Raw genomic sequence first — 9,965 nt, forward strand, 5'->3', positions numbered from 1 at the left:
ATGATAAGATCATAGAAACTTTATTTTCTTGTTACGATGATTTTCCACTTCACTCTGAAATTCTTTGAACTTTTCAAATGTTTCAGACTTATGTTTCATTAAGTAGATATACCCATATCTGCTTAAATCATCTGTGAAGGTCAGAAAATAACGATATCCGCCGCGAGCATCAACACTCATTGGACTGCATACATCAGTATGTATTATTTCCAACAAGTCTGTTGCTCGCTCCATTGTTCCGGAGAACGGAGTCTTAGTCATCTTGCCCATGAAACATGGTTCACAAGCATCAAGTGATTCATAATCAAGTGATTCCAAAAGCCCATCAGCATGGAGTTTCTTCATGCGCTTTACACCAATTTGACCTAAACGGTAGTGCCACAAATAAGTTGCACTATAATTATTAAACTTACATCTTTTGGCTTCAATACTATGAATATGTGTATCACTACTATCAAGATTTAGTAAAAATAGACCACTCATCAAGGGTTCATGACTGAGGGAGTCCTGGATTAGGGGGTCACCGGACAGCCGGACTATATTCTTTGGCCGGACTGTTGGACTATGAAGATACGAGATTGAAGACTTCGTCCCGTGTCCGGATGGGACTCTACTTGGCGTGGAAGGCAAGCTAGGCAATATGGATATGCATATCCCCTCCTTTGTAACCGACCTTGTGTAACCCTAGCCCCCTCCGGTGTCTATATAAACCGGAGGGTTTTAGTCCGTAGGACAACATACAATCATACCATAGGCTAGCTTCTAGGGTTTAGCCTCTCCGATCTCGTGGTAGATCAACTCTTGTACTACTCATATTATCAAGAATAATCAAGCAGGACGTAGGGTTTTACCTCCATCAAGAGGGCCCGAACCTGGGTAAAACATCGTGTCCCCTGCCTCTTGTTACCATCCGCCTTAGACGCACAGTTCGGGACCCCCTACCCGAGATCCGCCGGATTTGACACCGACATTGGTGCTTTCATTGAGAGTTCCTCTGTGTCGTCGCCGTTAGGCTTGATGGCTCCTTCGATCATCGATAGCGATGCAGTCCAGGGTGAGACTTTTCTCCCCGGACAGATCTTTGTATTCGGCGGCTTCGCACTGCGGGCCAACTCGCTTGGCCATCTAGAGCAGATCGAGAGCTACGCCCCTGGCCACCAGGTCAGGTTTGGAAGCTTAAACTACACGGCTGACATCCGCGGAGACTTGATCTTTGATGGATTCGAGCCCCGGCCGAGTGCCGCACGGTCACGATGAGCATGATTTAGCTCTGCCGTCGGACAGTGTTCAGGAGACCACACCGGCGACCGCTTCGACCCTCAATTCGGAGCCAATTGTGCCATACATGGACGGGTGGATAGACCCCGCCCCGGAGGCCGTACTCTCAGCGGCGATCAAGACGAGTATCGACCTTACCCCTCACGGGAGACGTGACGCCGAACTACCGGATTCTTCCTCGGCCACGGACTCCGAACCGCCTGCGCCCGTGCCTATCGAATCTGACTGGGCGCCGATCATGGAGTTCACCTCCGCGAATATCTTTCAGCACTCGCCCTTTGGCGACATACTGAACTCACTAAGGTCCCTCTCCCTGTCAGGGGAGTCCTGGCCGAACTATGTTCGGCAGGATTGGGATGCGGATGACGAAGAAGTTCGCCGCCCACCCACCACCCACTTACTTGCCACTGTCGACAATTTGATCGACATGCTCGACTTCGACTCTGAAGACATCGACGGTATGGACGACGATGTGGGAGACGAAGAAGAACCACTGCCCACAGGGCACTGGACATCCACCTCATCATATGATATATACATGGTGGACACACCCAAAGAAGGCAATGGCGACGAGACAGCGGAGGATGACCCCTCCAAGAAGCAACCCAAGCGCTGACGTCAGCGGCACCGCTCTAAGTCTCGCCAAAGCAAAAGCGGTGACACCGGCACAGGAGATAATAGCACTCCAGACAGTGCCGAAGACAACAACAACCCCCTCCAGCAAGATTTAGAGCAGGAGGATGGAGAAGCCAGCCCTCTCGAGAGAGCGGCAGATGGAGAGGCGGAGGATGATAATTACATGCCTCCCTCCGAAGACGAGGCAAGCCTCGACGACGATGAATTTGTCGTGCCGGAGGATCCCGCCGAACAAGAGCGCTTTAAGCGCAGGCTTATAGCCACGGCAAATAGCCTTAAGAAAAAGCAGCAGCAGCTCCAAGCTGATCAAGATTTGCTAGCTGACAGATGGACCGAAGTCCTTGCGGCCGAGGAATATGAACTCGAGCGCCCCTCCAAGAGTTACCCAAAGCGCAGGTTGCTACCCCGACTAGAGGAGGAAGCATTAAAACCTACATCTCCAGCATATGACGCTGCTGATCGGCCACCTCGTGGCCACGATAGAGAGGCATTTCAACCAAAAACTCAGCCCACACCCCGACGCCACTCAAATAAAAATGACAAGGCATGGGGAAACATGCTAGACCTGCGAGACGTATTGGAGGACAAAGCAAAACACACGAGATCGATCTATGGATCACGAGGGCACGCCACTACGCGAGACGATAACCGTCACGCCGGATATAGTAAAGGTCAATCCGGCCGGGCCGAACACAGCGGACAAGAATCATTCGAGCTGCGTCACGACATAGCCCACTACAGAGGCGCCGCACACCCCATATGCTTCACAGACGAAGTAATGGATCACCAAATCCCAGAGGGTTTCAAACCCGTAAATATCGAATCATACGATGGCACAACATATCCTGCGGTATGGATCGAGGACTTCCTCCTGCACATCCACATGGCCCGCGGTGATGATCTACACGCCATCAAATACCTCCCACTCAAGCTCAAAGGACCAGCTCAGCATTGGCTCAACAGCCTGCCAGCAGAATCCATTGGCTGTTGGGAGGATCTGGAAGCCGCATTCCTTGACAACTTCCAGGGCACTTATGTGCGGCCACCAGATGCCGATGACTTGAGCCACATAATCCAGCAGCCAGAGGAATCGGCCAGGCGATTCTGGACACGGTTCCTGACAAAGAAAAATCAAATCGTCGATTGTCCGGATGCAGAGGCCCTAGAAGCTTTTAAGCACAACATCCGCGACGAGTGGCTCGCCCGGCACCTTGGCCAGGAAAAGCCGAAATCTATGGCAGCGCTCACGACACTCATGACCCGCTTTTGCGCGGGAGAAGACAGCTGGCTGGCTCGCAGCAATAACATATCAAAGAACCACGATACTTCAGATACCAAGGATAGCAATGGCAGGTCACGTTGCAACAAACATAAGCTCCGTGTCAATAGCGACAATACCAAGGACACGGCAGTCAATGCTGGATTCAGAGGCTCTAAACCTGGTCAGCGGAAAAAACCATTAAAAAGAAGCACTCCGGGCCCGTCCAGTTTGGACCGTATACTCGATCGCTCGTTCCAAATACATGGCACCCCCGACAAGCCAGCCAACCACACCAACAAGGAATATTGGGTGTTCAAGCAGGCCGACAAGTTAAACGCCAAAAACAAAGACAAGGGGCTACATAGCGATGACGAGGAAGAGCCCCGGCAGAACACCGGAGGACAGAAGAGGTCCCCCCCACAAATGCGGACGGTGAACATGATATATGCAACCCACATCCCCAAGAGGGAGCAGAAGCGTGCGCTAAGGGACGTACATGCGTTGGAGCCAGTCGCCCCAAAGTTCAACCCATGGTCCTCCTCTTCGATCACCTTCGATCGCAGGGACCACCCCACTAGTATCCGTCATGGCGGATTCGCCGCACTGGTCCTAGACCCAATCATTGAAGGATTTCACCTCACTCGAGTCCTTATGGACAGCGGCCACACCCTGAACCTGCTTTATCAAGACACAGTGCGCAAAATGGGTATAGACCCCTCAAGGATCAAACCCACAAAAACGACCTTCAAAGGCGTCATACCAGGTGTAGAGGCCCATTGCACAGGCTCAGTCACACTGGAAGTGGTCTTCGGATCCCCGGATAACTTCCGGAGCGAGGAGTTAATCTTCGATATAGTCCCGTTCCGCAGTGGCTATCATGCGCTGCTCGGGCGAACCGCATTTGCGAGATTCAATGCGGTACCTATGCATACCTCAAGCTCAAGATGCTAGGACCTCGGGGGGTCATCACAGTCAATGGAAACATAGAGCGCTCTCTCCGCACGGAGGAGCACACTACGGCCCTCGCAGTAGAAGCGCAAAGCAGCCTATTAAGGCAATCCACCAGTGCGGCGATTCAAGACCCAGACACCTTCAAGCGCGCCCGGAGTAATCGGCAACAAGACCGTCTTGCACGTTTTGAGCTCGCATAGCAATGCGGCCCCCACACCAGTACCAGCCAGATGGCGAAATCCGTGCCATGCGTACATAATTACGCATTGAAAATACCATGGGCATAGGTGGGGAGGGGGGCACGACTACGACATGCCCCAAGATGCGGCTCAACTGCACTAGGGGCTTCCCGCTTTGTTATTTTTCTCTCTTTCAGGACTTTAATCTCTGGAAACCCCGTCCGGCAGTACGGTTGCCGGACACACGATGCAACAACCAAGGAGGCAGAAAGCTACGTCGCACCACGGAACTCCCAGGTGGTCTCTGACAACGAGTGAAATACCTGCTTTAAATACCATTCCTCAGCTTTCCCTTGGAGGGGACATGTCAAATAGTCCTACTTTTTGCTTATCGCACTACTTGTATCATTCTGCTTCGACGCACCTTTTTGAATAAACAATGCATAGCACTGACTATTACCGCATTCTCTATTCTTCCTTTATATATATATACGGTCGCGCTATTCGTCACCCTGGGTGAGGAATTCTTATTCCTCACCCCAACCCACCACGCAATGAGTCAAGCCAGCATGCATCCACGTAGGAAATAGAAGGCTTGTGAGGTAAGATTACCCTCTACAGAATCTGTGAAAACACCACAACGAGAGAAGGGAGGTGAGGTAAGATTTGGTTGGCTATGAAGTAAGATTATGGCCAAGACAAATCTGTCCACGCGCCCAAAAAGCACAGTAGGGAAAATGAGACTGCGATGTAAAGTTACGGCATCATTTTTTTTGGATAGGCTGCATTGTCCGTCAGGTTTAGACGCGAAAAATGGATCTATTCAGCATTAGCATCGCTGCTTTCTGTCATTCGTGTTATTACTCTTCAGACGCATGTCCACATTCTTCCTGAGTGGATTAAAATCGATAATAACTATTTTAACGAACTAAAGTTGAGCACTAGGAAGGACTTGGCTTGCCAAAACATGACACCATTCTGATTCAGGCAAAGATGCTCATGTTCATAAGGGCTGCTCAGATTAAATCCCTCACCTTCTGAGCCGAACTATTGGAGTCTACTGAAGTGTCACATCTTGTTTGGATGGGCTTTAAAATTTTGGCATGCCAGCCCACCATTGCACCAATTCGCTGGTGGGACAAGGGTGGAGGTCTCAAAAATTCATGGCGGAGATCTCATTTTGCATCTTACAAACATGCCAACAATTGTAACTGCAGGACCAACAACAAGAGCATCCTGCCTTTGTACTTCCGCACTTGTATCCGGCTTAGCTTTATCATTCTCAATCATCCATTGTGAATCTTCGATTACAGAAAACAGAACATTTAATCAAGAAAAGCCAGAATGTCTTGATGATCTATCACAAGAATATCTAAACACTAACCACTTAACTAAAAACTGCAGATTTCTACGAACCGCTGAGCTTGTAAGCCTGAAAGAAATGATATGACACTTGATTGAGCTAGACACAAATATCCTTAGGTGAGGTGGTATGATAAATTACTCCAACCAGAACCACAACTACTATCAATATTAATACTCTCCCAACCTAAATTAAAAAAATAACAAAAACTGAACTTACATAAATATTGCAGATCTAATACAAATTGGAACAGCTCAAAAGTCTACGGAGACGACCACATTTTATTTATTCTTGCACACATGTAGTACTACAAAATAAAGAAAACCCTACGGGTCAGTGAGTCAGTGTACATAGAACTACCAAACTGTGCCGCATACCGGAGTAGTATTTCTGAGAAATGTCTCACTATGACCTATACGGATTTGGTGATCAGAGACTTTCTATTTCATAAGAGATATACGAGACGCAATCACCTGGGTGTGCAGCAGACAATCTAGAACAAACACAAACACAGACTATACATGGTGATGTTGTAAAACTAGATACAAAGCATGGTGATGCAAAAAAAACATGTTCATCCATTATCTGCTTAAAATTTTGAAAACATAATAAAACTATACATTCAAAAGGATTCCAGTATGAACTATTAAATTTCTAAAGAACATTATATGCTTGAAAGAACAACAGTGTTAGAAATTCCACCAAAATATGCATAACTAATAGTGAAAATTTTCAGTTAGAAATATCACAATGCAACGTGATATTCGGATTTCAAATGATTATAAAATCAAGTACCAAAGTATCCACTTGAAAATGTTAATGCATACGCTCCAACCTTTCAACTCGAATGATATATTTACTAATGACCACAACTGTATGCACAAATTCTCTCATCACTTCCAGCAGCAGTGCAGAAGGGAAGAGAACCGCCAAAATATCAACAGACAAAAACTTTTGATATATAAATCTCATTTTACACATGGGAAATTATCCTTTTTGGTGCACAATAGATGTTGTTTCTGCAACTGTGCATTTTAGGGAGAGTAGGACGGTACTGAGCTCGCTGGACGATTTAACAGTGATGACCACCTTGAATGGATCTGGAGCAGTCATGAAGGTGGGGGTGGCAAGCATCATTCCCATTAGAGCCCTCCTTCTATTACCTTGCAGAGCGAAGATGAAATGGGAATGGTGGCGGCGAGCCGCCGCCGCCGCCATGACACACGTGGCTAGCAGGATTTACCTCGTCGACTAAAATTTGATGATAGAACTTTTGATTTCTGAAACAAATAAAGCCAAATGAAAATAGTAAGACAGCCTTAACTACTAAAAGCTTGCAGAATTTAGGCTTGAGCTACATAAGCAACATAAATGGAAAAAACACTAAAAATCTGCAGTTTATCAGCTCCTTGGTGCATTCAAACAGTTAGTGAGCACCATGTGAAGTGGATTAAAGAACACAATTCTGCTTATACATGAATATGTGTTGAAGTTGTAGAAATTGAGCTCTGAGGGCTCAAACACAAAATTGGACTCTGCCTCGGAGGCTTGTTCTATGAGGTAAGCACTTCAGATGGGCCTCCCATGAAAATATAATTGACACTGAATTTGAAAACAACGATTCGCTTGAAACCCCAAAAAAAGTAACAACATAAAAAAGTTGTAACTTCTTACTACAAAAGCAAACAAGACCAGTAGCAAATGCGTACTCTCCTTTCCCTTACAATACCAAGCTGCAAGTTGGTTTTCAGAATACCATGACAGAACAAAGAATTTGATTGGCCTCCTTTAAATTTCTTTCAGTTTTTTTTGGAAATGGAGGAGGACCCCCAGCCTCTGCATCTAGACGATGCATGCAGCCACTTTATTAATTATTCACACAAGACCTTACAAAGTCATACAACAGTAAGACTGAAGCCACCGTCTAGGCAACAAAAGTGTCGCTACTCCTATCCAATAGATGAAGGATGCTGATAGTCTGGGCCTAGTACCAAACAGATCTCGCAGCCAAACGTAACATCTAAGACCTGAGGTCCCATCCAGGACGCCTGCCGGGTATGGGTCACCTACTAGTCCGGCGCACTCCTCAACTAGGACGCCTGCCGGGTCTGAGGCCGCCGCAGCCACCTGCCCCCAATCCATCTTCAGAGCTGTACTGTTGCATGTATGTTGCCCGGTCTAGCTGCCGTCGACGCCACCACGACGCCAGACCGCGTCACCCTCCTGTGCGAGTCCATCTCCGTGCATCGGACGCAGAGTCACCACAGCGCCATGCCGCCGAGACCCGCCGCCATCAATGAGTGAGATGCCGCACCGCTCCACCAAAGAATCCGTCCTCTGGTCCTGCATCCAGCTGCTGCTCAAAAAACGATGCCCCCATGAGGGAAAACGACGCCCCAAAAGCACTGCCATCGTCCGATCCGGAAACTCCGGATCAAGGTTTTCACCCAGAGCAGCGCAAGCAAGTCGACAAAAGCTGCAGAGGCGATGTCTTCAACAAGATAACAACGCAAAAACGCCGCCATCGCCCGCCATGACACGAGTCATAGCACGGTTTTCACCGGCAGCCCCGTTTCCCCACTGTACGCCGGGACTGGATGCGAGAATCCACAACCATCTAGCCGACCACCTTCACGCCAAGGTCCGGAGCCCCCGACGTCCTCGTATCGCGTGCCTAGTCCGGAGGCCGCTTGCCGTGCCGGAACAAAGGATGCGCACGACGGCTCGAGGAACCACCATCCAGATCCGAATGGGATCCAGATCGGACACCCTAGCCGCCGACGTGATCTCTTCATTGCCGCCACCAGCACGACAACCCTGGTCACCACCGGCCTGCGCCATCGCACTTGGATCGGCCGCAGTGGGTCGCCGCCACCCAGATCCGATCGCCGGCCGAGGAAGATTGCCGCTGCCGCCGCCGCGGCCCGCAGGCTTAGCCTGCGATGCCCTCGGCGGCGGCGGTGGAAGGAGAGGGAGGCTCGGCGGGGAGGAGAGGGGGGGGCGGCGGGGAGGCCCCGGTGCGGCGCGGCGCCGCCGCATGGGGGGAGGAGGTCACCGGGGGAGGACTAATTGAATTAACCAAGACAAGCTCCTACAACTAAACCATCATTCACAACTTCAGGTAAAAATCAATCACACAATCATCATAGCTTTATCCTATTCTGATCCACCATATTAAAGAATATTAAATAATTGGATCGAATAGTTAAATGCACGAAATGGAGAGTTTGAAGCAATGATCATATTTCACAATCAAGAATGCTCCTACAGTCACGAGAATCACCTGAAGCTCTAGTGACTTGTGACTTGTGAGGCACCTGAAGCTCTAGTGCTAGAGGAAAATTGACAGGATCTGTAGCTAGGTTGGGGCGACACAAGTAAATAAAATTTCCTAACCTTGTGACTTGTGAGGCACCTGAAGCTCTAGTGGCGCTGAGTTACCTAGGCCGCAATTGATTCCAGCCGGCGCGAGTTCAGGGAGGCAGCCTTGTCAATTTCAACTGGAGATGAGGTCACAGAGGAGGTCGAGCCGCTGCATCTCCTGTTGGCTGCCGCCGCGACACACAGCCCTCCTCTATGCACACCGAGATCACCGAGCGGTTGAACCGCTGCCTCCGTCGTTCAAGACGAGAGAGAAACACAACATGGCGGAGGTAAAAATGCCTGCTCGGTGAACTTGTCGAGCTATCCATAGTGATCAACGTCGTCGAGGTTACCCGCAAGGTGCAGGCTAACCACCATGCCGCGAAGCCTCCCGCGGGGCGGCCGGCCGAGGAGGCCACCACCAGCCACGAAGCCTCCCTCAGCACTACCCGCCTCGACCCCGCCGCCGGAAAACGGGGCCGCACCAACGCCGCACGCAGCTACCGCTCGCCGCCGAAACCTCCCATCGCTTGCCCCGTTTGCAGTTAGAATAGGTCCAGAAACTGCGGGGAGTGGGTTTGGTCCACAAAAAAACCGTAAGCAACATAAATAAAAATGGAAAATGAAATACATTGGCCGGGAAAAGGAGTGGTGCGACAACCACACCGAGACCAGGTGCGTCGGAGGGGAGCGTCTTCACCCAGGGTTACTAATAGACTTTCTATATATATATATATATATATGTGTGTGTGTGTGTGTGTGTGTGTTCATTCATGACATTCAGCACCTGTACACTTTGGTACGGCCAATACGCCAGGGGCTTAAGCATTACCCCATAATACGGTGTGAGAAGTCCGAACACTTTCGATAGTGCGGCACCCCGAACTTATAGCATTATATGCATCAGCTCCGAATCATGTCTTGGGTCAATAGT

General features: G+C 49.3%; 1 long non-coding RNA gene across 1 annotated transcript; it reads right to left on the minus strand.

Moving 5' to 3' along the window:
• Window positions 1-5,575: 5,575 nt before the first annotated feature.
• LOC125514333 lies at window positions 5,576-9,718 on the minus strand. The gene is made up of 2 exons (XR_007286349.1): window positions 9,065-9,718; window positions 5,576-6,948 (listed from the first exon to the last, which is right to left on the minus strand). It is a non-coding gene; the product is annotated as an uncharacterized LOC125514333 (long non-coding RNA).
• Between the last annotated feature and the right edge of the window lie 247 nt (window positions 9,719-9,965).

The sequence above is a fragment of the Triticum urartu genome, chromosome 6 (assembly GCF_003073215.2).
Source record: "Triticum urartu cultivar G1812 chromosome 6, Tu2.1, whole genome shotgun sequence".
Taxonomy (NCBI): Eukaryota; Viridiplantae; Streptophyta; class Magnoliopsida; order Poales; family Poaceae; genus Triticum; species Triticum urartu.